The following is a 10,126-nucleotide window of genomic DNA, read 5'->3' on the forward strand; positions in this document are numbered from 1 at the left end:
GGAAAGATTCCAATCCTTTTCCCTTACATTTATATGAATTAGACTTTGACAGGAGAATGGAAAGAGAGCTTCTGCTAATCCCAAATACTGGTGCTACATTGTTTCTTAAAAAAAATTATAAAGACATGCCTTTGCCACAACTGGAAGCTCTGCTCTAAAAATGAATTATACAAGGAAAGGGATATGAGTTGAATTACACATCTCACTAAGAAATGAAATTTTAAATTACATCTTCACAGACTAACTTATGCCAAAATGTAAACATGTGCACTTCACCTGCAGTAAAAATACTATACTGTATTATCTGTGAAATTCATTTCTGTTGTTTACATTAAGAATAAAACTCACTACAACCATTACATGATAACACGAACAAGCAATCTGAAATTAATTCTGGAACTATAGAAGATAATCCACACTCACTATTGCCAGGTGTATTCCCTCTGATCTGCCATATTCTGAAGCTCTAAACAATTATCTTTTTGTACTTAAAACACTGCAAACACTGAAATGCTAGGTTTTGAGTTTATTATTTTCCTCTTCTTGCTCTTCAGATTAATTCCACAGATGGCAAACAGTAGGAAATGTAGTTTGATTCAATTAATCTCCCCTTTGATGAATACTAGACAACAAGGAAACAGAGATGAATTTCAACAGAACAGGGATATTCTCGAAATTATGGGAATTGGGCTAAATTGCATGGTAAAACCTATGTATTCAGGAAATACAGCTCTCCCACAACCCCAACTAACCTAGAGTAGGTTTAACTAAGTTTAAGTGTAAACTGAATTTTAAATGTTCTTCTATTTTAGAATACTGTAATTTGTGATTTTTTTTTTTTTTAATTTCTGCACTTGGAACTAATTGTGTACACAAAGCATCTAAAGAATACCATTGAATTATAGAATCTCTTGAGTTGCAAAAGATCAACCAGATTCATCAGTCCAACTCCCGGCCCTCAGAAAAAGACACTCCAAGAGTCACACAATGTGCCTGAGAGCACTCTTGGAACACTTCATGAGCTCAGACAGAGTTGGTGCAATAATCACTTCTCTGAGCAGCCTGTTCTAGTGCCCAACCATCCTTTGACTGAAAAACCTTTTCCTGATGTGTAAACTAAATATTTCCTGACTGAGCTTCATGGAAGACTCATTTCCTTGAGTCTTGTCAGTGGTTACCACAGAGATCAGCACCTGGTCCTCTGCTTCTCCTAATGAGGATATTTAAAATTGCAGTGAGGGGTCCCCTCAATCTCCTCTTCTGCAGGGTGAATAAACCAAGTGACCTCAGCTGCTCCCCATAAGGCTTTCCTTCCAAACCCTTTACCATCTTCATAACACTCCTTTGGTTAATGTCTTTCTTATATTGTGGTGCCCAAAAGAGCACACATTATTCAGTGTGAGGCCCAGTCAAGTGCAGAGCAGAGCAGGACAATCACCTCTCTTGACCACCTGGTGATGCTGGGCCTGGTTTGCCCTTCTGCCTGTCAAGGCACATTACTGACTCATATTCAACTTTCCATTGACCAGGACCCCAGTCTCTTTCCACAGCACTGCTCTCCAGCAGTCTAGTCTATGCACATATCCAGGGTTGCCCCATCACAGGTGCAGAATCAGCACCTGACCTTGTTAAATTTCACACAATTGGTGACTGACCATCTCTCTAAACTGTTCAGGTCTCTCTGCAGGGCTTCTCTGCCCTCAAAGGAGACAACAGCGCTTCCCAATGCAGCGTAATCTCTAGACTTACTTTCAAATTCTGCATCCAAGTGTTAATGAATGTGTTGAAGAGAACTGAGGATGGAGCCCCATGGAAGCCCACTTTTGACTGAACACTAGCCTGATGTCACCCCATTCACCATAACCCTTTGTGCCTGACTCATGAGCCAATTGCTCACCCATTGCATAAAACGGTTATTCAGCTCCAAGTCAAACATTTTGTCCAAAAGGATACTCTGAGAGGCAGTATCAAAAGCCTTACTGAAGTCCAAAAAGATTACATCAACTGGCTTTCCTGTATCATATAGATGGGTTACTCTGTGATGACATGGATACAGGAGTAAATATAAATATATAGATGACATTTACTTCCCTGTAAGACTGTCTTTTACGTACATTTTTTTTAAATTTTAATGTGGCTATCTGTGTTTCACATTTCCCCATCCAGTCCACATCAGTGTCTGGAACTTTCCTTTTACACTGGGTTCTGAGTTACCTGAGTACCTTCTTTAGCAATGTCCCAAGTGCTATCCCACTATCTCTTCTCATGACAGTCCTTATTCTGCAAGTTTGCAAACAACTCTGTGCAACCTCTTTTCCCTCTTTTCCCTCAGTCAGCCAAACTGCTCCCTTATCCCTTCTGTTCTGCTAGATAAATCACTCTGGATGCTAATATGCTGCTTTCTACTGTAAGATAGGTGAAGATGACATGCTAGCATGGCTTAACTGTTCAAATGTTGCATGACATTGTTTGAAAGATACGAAGGTATGGCTATGCTAAATAAGAGCAAAGACTTTCATGTGTCACCTATTTTCTTTTGAATTCCTTGTTTTCCTATAAAACTGTAAGACTCTACAGCTAAAAACTCCCAAAATGCAATTTTTCACAAAGTTCCCATACCAGAAAGTAGAAAAGGAAACCAAATAGAAATGACAGCACGCTTCAAACTCAACTAATCAGATGTCTTACTTCTGCACTAACTAGTCTAGTCAAAAAATGAAAGTTTACCTATACAACTAAGAGATTAAGAAAGGATTAAGATTAAATAATACATTGTATATCCACTAGACACCAAAAGATGCATACAGTTGGTAGCTAATGTATCTTCAGCAATTAAATATTCAAATTATTGCAATATTCATATAGTTAAGTTTTTAAATTATTTATCTCAAAGTGGCAGAAAATATCACTATTTAAAAATAGCATACAAGATGCAAGTCATGAAAAATGGATGTGAAATAGCAATCTAAGACTTGAGCTCACTTTAAGCAAAACTATTAATGCAAAAAAAATTCCTACCAAATTCAAGTCAATGCAAAAAGAAACTTCATGGCCCATGGCCCATTCCACCAATTCTTAATTCTCAGTTTTGTTCTCTCTCTGAAGTATACCAACAAGCTGAATAAACTCCAAAAAAAAAAAAAAAAAAACCACAACAAAGATAAATGAAATCACAGAGGAAACAATTAAGTTCTTTCTGAATCACTCCCTTTTCCCTTCTGTTTCCCTCTCTAATCTTTCATTTTCTGCTACACTTCCCCTCCCAAACTTCCCAGTGAAAATAAATGTCGGATGGTGTCCTCTTAAGACAGAAAAATAATCTCTAACTGCATTTTACTGTATTTGCTGGTTAATATATCTCCACAGTGAAACTAACATTTAGAATCTATCATATCAATGTAGTCATCATGATCCAAGCTGCAAATAATAGTGTGTCACTGTCAATTTTGCTTTCTCACACTTTCTTCCCTTCACTTCATCTGATTTTAATAATCCCTGTCAAACCACAAACAGTCCAAATTACCTTCTTGACACAGAAGCTTTCAAGGAAGAGACAGAATCTCAACTTTCATTTAGTGACTACAAAAGCAAGCTGTCCAACTGGACAAATATTATTTTCACTCTTGACAATCTCTGTAGTAAAGCATGCTTTTTAATTTTCACTGAAGCTGCCAAGGGTTTCAGATAAGCTTCTTGTTCAGCATAGATTGACTCACAGGATTAACAAACCAACAACTATAATTGTGTTTAAAAAATCCAGCAGTTTTGAGGAAAAAAACCCTCAAGAAATGACAATCGCATGTCATCAGCTAACTGAGTTAAGAAAAAGATTATACAAATAATTTCAATTTAGTAGATCTCATAGGATGCTTCAAGATCATTTTACATTTCAAAGATTGAACAAATGGCTGCTCCTAACAATGTAATATAAATCAGAATTTCAAGGAGGACAAATTTATTCAAAGACACTAGCAACAATATAAAAAAGGTTACCATTTGACAATGGGAAATATGTTCAAGGAAAACAAATTCCACAGAGAACGTCATCTGCAACCATTTTCCACTCTGTTGGCTTGTCCTCAAAGTAAGCTCAAGAACATAACACTCTGCTTCACCTGTATCAATTTAAAACTAATTAACTTCTCTGATGAGGTACAGTATTGTATAATTAGCATTATGTTATAAGTTTATGTGAATAATCAAAGTATAATACATTTTAATACAAAAATTTTCTTCCCATAGACACACTGGTCTCTAATTATCTGAATCTTTTAGCTGAAAGCAGTAATCAGGTTTTGAAGTGCTACTAGATGTGAAACAAGAAAACATAATAACCAAGATGCTTCCCATCAGAAGACCCATGTGAAGTATTTGTTCAAATACCTCAGATGATTGTCCCATGCATGAATTTAATTTAAGCCTAATCAAAACCATTTTAAAATATTCTTTGACAACTAGTCCGTATATACCAAAACAATAAAAGCCCATCTTTGATGAATCTCTAAAATCACAACAAAATGCAGAGACATATGCATAGATGGCGTTTAAAGTTCCACAGCAAGAGAATTATGCTTTCTACTAATACAGAAACCTTATAGTGCTCTTTCAACAGCTTGGGCTGGTAACCGGCTCTTCTGAAGACTCACTCATCTTCATGGCCAGATATCTTCCTGCTTGCCTTCTAATTCTGTTTTTCTTCCTAGAGAAGAGAGTTTCAAGAGCTTACTGTTTTCCTTTGGCACAGCTAGTTAAAGCACAGTCTTGATACTCAGCAGTATATTGATTCTACTACAGATCTGCATCAGATTGATCTGTATATTTTATTCTTAAAAAACTATCTGGTCAGAAGATTACTTAAAGGAGGAAAAAAATTATAAAACACAGACCAATGGTATTGTCTGTTTTAATTAAAAGGACATTGATTTAAGCCTCTTTATATGAAGTGCTTAGCCCTGACTATAACTTGACTTCTAGTTAATTATCAGTTTATATTCAGAGCAAAACTCATGACTGCTGACAGGTACATTAAAAAATCCCACAGATTATATATGATTTGGGGTTAAAAAACTACTGAAGAGAATAAAAGTAGAAGATACGAAAGGCATCTGTGGAACACTATATTAAACTACAAATATACTGAATGATCTGAAAGTAGGTCTACACCACATCTAGTTAGTGATTATCAAACTACACATTGTGTCTAATTGCTTTTCAGTTCTGTAACTATTAGGGAAGATAAAAAAATCTTAAGGCAGATGCTTCTCACTAATTCACAAACCATACATAAATAATTTTTCCATCTAGTTTCTCAGTGGTAGCCTTTATCTTCCCAGAACACCCTCTCCATATTTCAATTTAGTTTTGCTACTTGATAACTTTATAACATTATAAGATCTTACATCTTTAGCTCTTTGCAGGAAGAACAAGTCACCTCAACTATGATGCTACGAAAGCAAAAGGACACACAACCAAGTGGCAATTTTAAAGAATATTTATCCTCAATATTTTTCCATTCCTGTTGAAAAGAATGAAAGGAAAAAAAAGGAATAGTTACAGTTAAAGGAACTTCCTACTTATCAAAGACATTGTAAACAATACCTTTAAGCTCCAGCCTAAAGCTCTTTATCATAGAGCAACAAAGAATCCCACAGCTGCCAGCTCACCAAAGAAACATACTGTATTCATGGTGAAGTTCATTTACCTTTATACTGTTACTACGTATGCCATGGAAATGCCACATGGTTCAAGAACATTCAGAGATAGTTCTAATACATTCAGCCATCTCTTCTGGGAAGATGCTGTGTCAAGAATATTATTTCAAGGTATGATAGAGACAAGAGCACAAAAATGGAGAGAATTAATCAATACTAAATGCATTCACACTGGGAAAAAGAAATAATTATTCAGAGCCAGACCAGGTCATAAATTACTGTGCAAGAAGGAAAGACAATGAGCTGATTTGTGATGCAGAAAGGGCTTCATCCTCCCTATCTTAAAAAATCTACTATAAAATTTATTTTAGATTCTTTAGTGCCAAAACCACTTAGCCTTTGGTTTCATTATTAAGAGGGCAAGTGCTCATAAATATCTTGTAATTGAATACCATGCACTGTATTATTTCTTAAATAATTACAAGACTTAAATGATTTGTGCAACTGGACAACAAGTGGAACTACAGTGTAAACAATGTGTACTACTTGCCTATTACATCATAACAAAACTTCACTGAAAACTAAAGTCAATTTTTGTTTTTTTGAAGGAAGACTACATTTCAAGTTTGTAGAAAGACAGGAGGACATCACAAACTAAAGGTGTAAAAATTTTCTCCAAGGTCACACTAACATTTTAGCAAATTTCTTTTTCCTTGTATTAATTTCAAAGAATTTTACAACTTTAAAAAAAATAAGCCATGTAAGATTCAAGGAGGAAATTTTAGATTTACTCTATATCTTTTTTTAACTGCCTAAATCTGTAATAACTAAATAATAATGAAGTAATAACTTTAGCAGAATATCCTTCAGAAGCATGAGCTGTCACCAAATCTATTTTTATATAATAGTTCTATAGTGAACCAGAGATTTAATTCAATTACTCTAACCTGTAAGATAAATTATGCTTGTTGTGACCCAGCCAACAGCAAGTCGTCCCAAACAAAACTCTCTTCACTGGTACACCACCATGAAGCAGTTTGAAGGACATACCAGAAAAACCAAAATATCCAATGAGAAAACTAATTAATGGCACATAGTCTGACTAAGGAAGAAAGTACTCAAAGATAGAAAAGTGGGGTAGCATTTATTGAAATCACATTTTTCCTAGGTAAGCTGGTAATAAGTGACAGCACAACACCCTTATGCTAATCTTTGGAGTTAAACTTTACTCAGAAATTTTAAGTTTGTTCCAAATAAGTTAAACAAAAGTAAATAGCTTTGCAAATGTATATCAAGCCAGTGTATTTAACAAATAATTTGATTTTTGGTACCAAGGCAGACCAGGATGATTTTTCCATTCTTTTCCTCTCTCACAGTGTGCACCAGGGATAAATATATGACAGTATAAGCACAAATAAGGTTGTATTGTCCACCATTCCCTGGCACGTGGCAGTTACACGTGTGATGCAGCACACCTACCAAACCCCGGCCGAACATCAGTGAATGCTGAGCTTTATTGTTCAGTGCTTACTTTTATAGGAAATTCAAAACTCCCAGGTCTAAACAGCCCATGGGTTCATACTTTACACCCCTAGACCTTGAAGCAGTGACATGCTTGCACCTTAGGAAAGATATTATTGGTTGAAGCCTCTGTCAGTCAGCCCAAGGACCAGTTAATGGAACTGGGCTGGATTTCTTATTTATAACTGGATTAATGCTCAGTACAAGCCAGCTTGTAATTTAATGTGGCAACAATGCCCTATATTTACATTACCTGACATAACTTACATGCACCCAGTCAAATGGCATCTTAAGAACTTAAAACATTCTAGAGACTACTGTTCTGATTTCAAACAATCCACTTACCTGTAGTACTAGATGATTTAGCTCTCTAAACAAATTCTTGTTGGAATGATCACAACTCTTTATTCAAATTAGGTTTTTGTACCATTACTCACTAATAGCAACACAATAAAAAATTGTGAGAAACTGATTGACTACTGAGAAAAGAGATTTAGACAAGTTGAACAAGAGACCACATTTTCTAACCCTTTTTTCACAGGATCCTACCAACCTTCTGCACCAGCCACTTAGCCTGTGCAAGCCCCTTTATCCCTATTTACCAGGCAGCTGTATAAGCACTGATGGTACCATGGGGCTGAAGTGAGTGACTGGTGCAGGACTGACAACTTGGCAGCAGTACCAGTTTATGCTAGATTAAGTTGACAAAATGATGATGAAAATAATAGATTGCCTGCATTAGACTTACAGACCTTGACGAATCATCTCTACAGAGGAACTGAAAGGACTGTGTTTATACAGGCACGCTAAAATACCTGAACAGAAAGTTCTATTACATTTAACAGCAAAAAAAATGGGAAAGCATGTGTAAAAAATAACAGAAACTCCCCTGTTTACCTGCTTTTGTTTCACATATTTAAGTAATTAAAAATCTTTTAACCAGCTTTCTGTATACTCTTGGTTTAGGCAGTAGTATTCAATAAAATGGAAGTGGTTCTTTATGTGGAAAAGCATTAGGAATTATCAATACTTTGTGGGGTTTTAGCTAAAGTACTTCAGGACTAAAGTGCTCATAATTTGTAAGTTCCATAGAAAAATCAATAAAGACATAAGCAAGGGAAGTTTGAAAGAACAGCATGGAAGTTTGACAACAGGATAGCATTCTTTGACCAATACTCTTACATTTGTGTTTTATATTAAAAACAAAGACAGCAAAGCCTTTACTGTTTCCACTGCTTTTATTATTTTTCTAAAAACAGAGAATATTCAAAAAACTGAAACAAAACAAAACAAAAAAAGCCGAACAAAACAACAAAAAACCCCATATAGAAACTGACAGTAAGGTTCTAACTCCAGCCCACAAAAGCCAAGAAATTTAAAGTTACTCTGACATTCAATCTTTAAATCATGCAAGGGTGCTTCTTTTTTTTTTTTGAAAAATGACAATGCAAGGTAATGACAAGTTGTCAGCCCTAACTTTGAATTGCCTGAAGTTTGTCATTTGGTGTTTGTGTCACAACCTTAATGTTATTTAAATGTAGTTTTTAGTATCTATTATTTAAAAAGGTCTACTTTATGACAGCAAAAAGCTTTGATGGCATAAACCTCAAAGTACACTGTAGTGCTGGTATGCCACTTCATTAGAAGTAGTGCATAAAACATATGCTGTTGACAAATCTAATTCATTAAAGTTGAGGTAGAAGCACTTTAAAGCAACTGGATGGCATCATTAGCTACAGTTCCTTTCATAAATTATTCCTCTTTTTTCTTCTGAATGATTTTGTCAGTGTTCCCTTTTCAGACTGGGAATGTTTTTGCCTTAAAGTTCAATACCTTCAACATGTTTGGTCAATTTAAATAAGTAGCTTATTTGCTAACGCTGAAATAGTAAGCTGATTATTTCACCCATGTTAACTAAAGAGGAATAAAATTAAGAAACAATGTATAAGAGTTTCAGCCTTATGAAACATAAAATTTCAAAATGAAGAGAAGTAGAGATTATCTAGTACAACAGAATAACGTAGTGGCAGCATTGTTTTATGCTTCCAAGAACTGCAGCAAATCAGGATCTGGAAGCATGTCTCAAACCAGATTGATTTGCTGTAGAAGTTCTTTGAGAGACAACATACTGTCCATTTCTAGTTCTCTGCGCTTGAATACAGAAATTTCCTCTTAAAGGTCTGCAAATGCTCTGCTGAATATGCCTGATTAAGTCATCCTGCCAACTACGCCCCTTGTAGCAGTGTAGCTGAGAGAAGACTCGGTCAGGCATGAGAAATATGACAGTGATTATGCGGATGACTATGATTAGAATTAATGCTAATACAGTATCTAAATTTGTCAATCCACTATACAACATAAGTGGGTCTGAAGAGTTGTAATATCAGAGGCTTGGCTAGAAACATAGAGGTTTACAATCTTTGGCCTTACAGAATGAACAGTTACAAAGCAACATCTTTGGCCTTACAGAATGAACAGTTACAAAGCAACAAAGTATCTATGGAGCTACTTTAGGATTTTATCTCTGTATGTGGCTAGATCTTACCGCCTTTTTTACTCAAACCTCCAAAAGTCAGTTCTCCCTGCCTTTGGGTTGGACATACCTTGCAGGCACCCATGCTGGGGAGCAGAGGGAGGTGTTTCACACAGAAGCTGCCTGCAACCTCAGGAGACCAGTTTGCCCAGTCTACAGCAACATTTAACACCCTTTTGCTGGCCAAGATGCATCAAAGTCAGTCACAACGATCAGAGCTCTCCCATCTCTGGAATACATCAATTATGCAACCATCCAGACTGTTATGAACAGAATTTGGGTAAATTTTATTTCTGTAGAAAAACTAAGTTACAAAATTTAGACCTGGAGTTGCCGCGGCAGTGTTGCTTGTTATGTTAATTACAAGTCGTTAGAGTTAATAGTTCTCTTTGTATCACTTAACGACCCTAGCCAGGGCAGG

At 35.9% G+C, this 10,126-nt stretch overlaps 1 protein-coding gene across 3 annotated transcripts in view; it reads right to left on the bottom strand.

Annotated features, from left to right (window-relative positions):
- Window positions 1-4,618, bottom strand: part of KIAA0825 (KIAA0825 ortholog) — a 225,881-nt gene extending 221,263 nt beyond the window's left edge. For all 3 annotated transcript variants that reach the window (XM_031058934.1, XM_005423416.2, XM_031058933.1), the window contains exon 1: window positions 4,592-4,618. The gene's annotated coding sequence lies outside the window, so the exon portion shown is untranslated. The remainder of the gene's footprint in view (window positions 1-4,591) is intronic.
- Between the last annotated feature and the right edge of the window lie 5,508 nt (window positions 4,619-10,126).

The sequence above is a fragment of the Geospiza fortis genome, unplaced genomic scaffold, assembly GCF_000277835.1.
Source record: "Geospiza fortis unplaced genomic scaffold, GeoFor_1.0 scaffold279, whole genome shotgun sequence".
Taxonomy (NCBI): Eukaryota; Metazoa; Chordata; class Aves; order Passeriformes; family Thraupidae; genus Geospiza; species Geospiza fortis.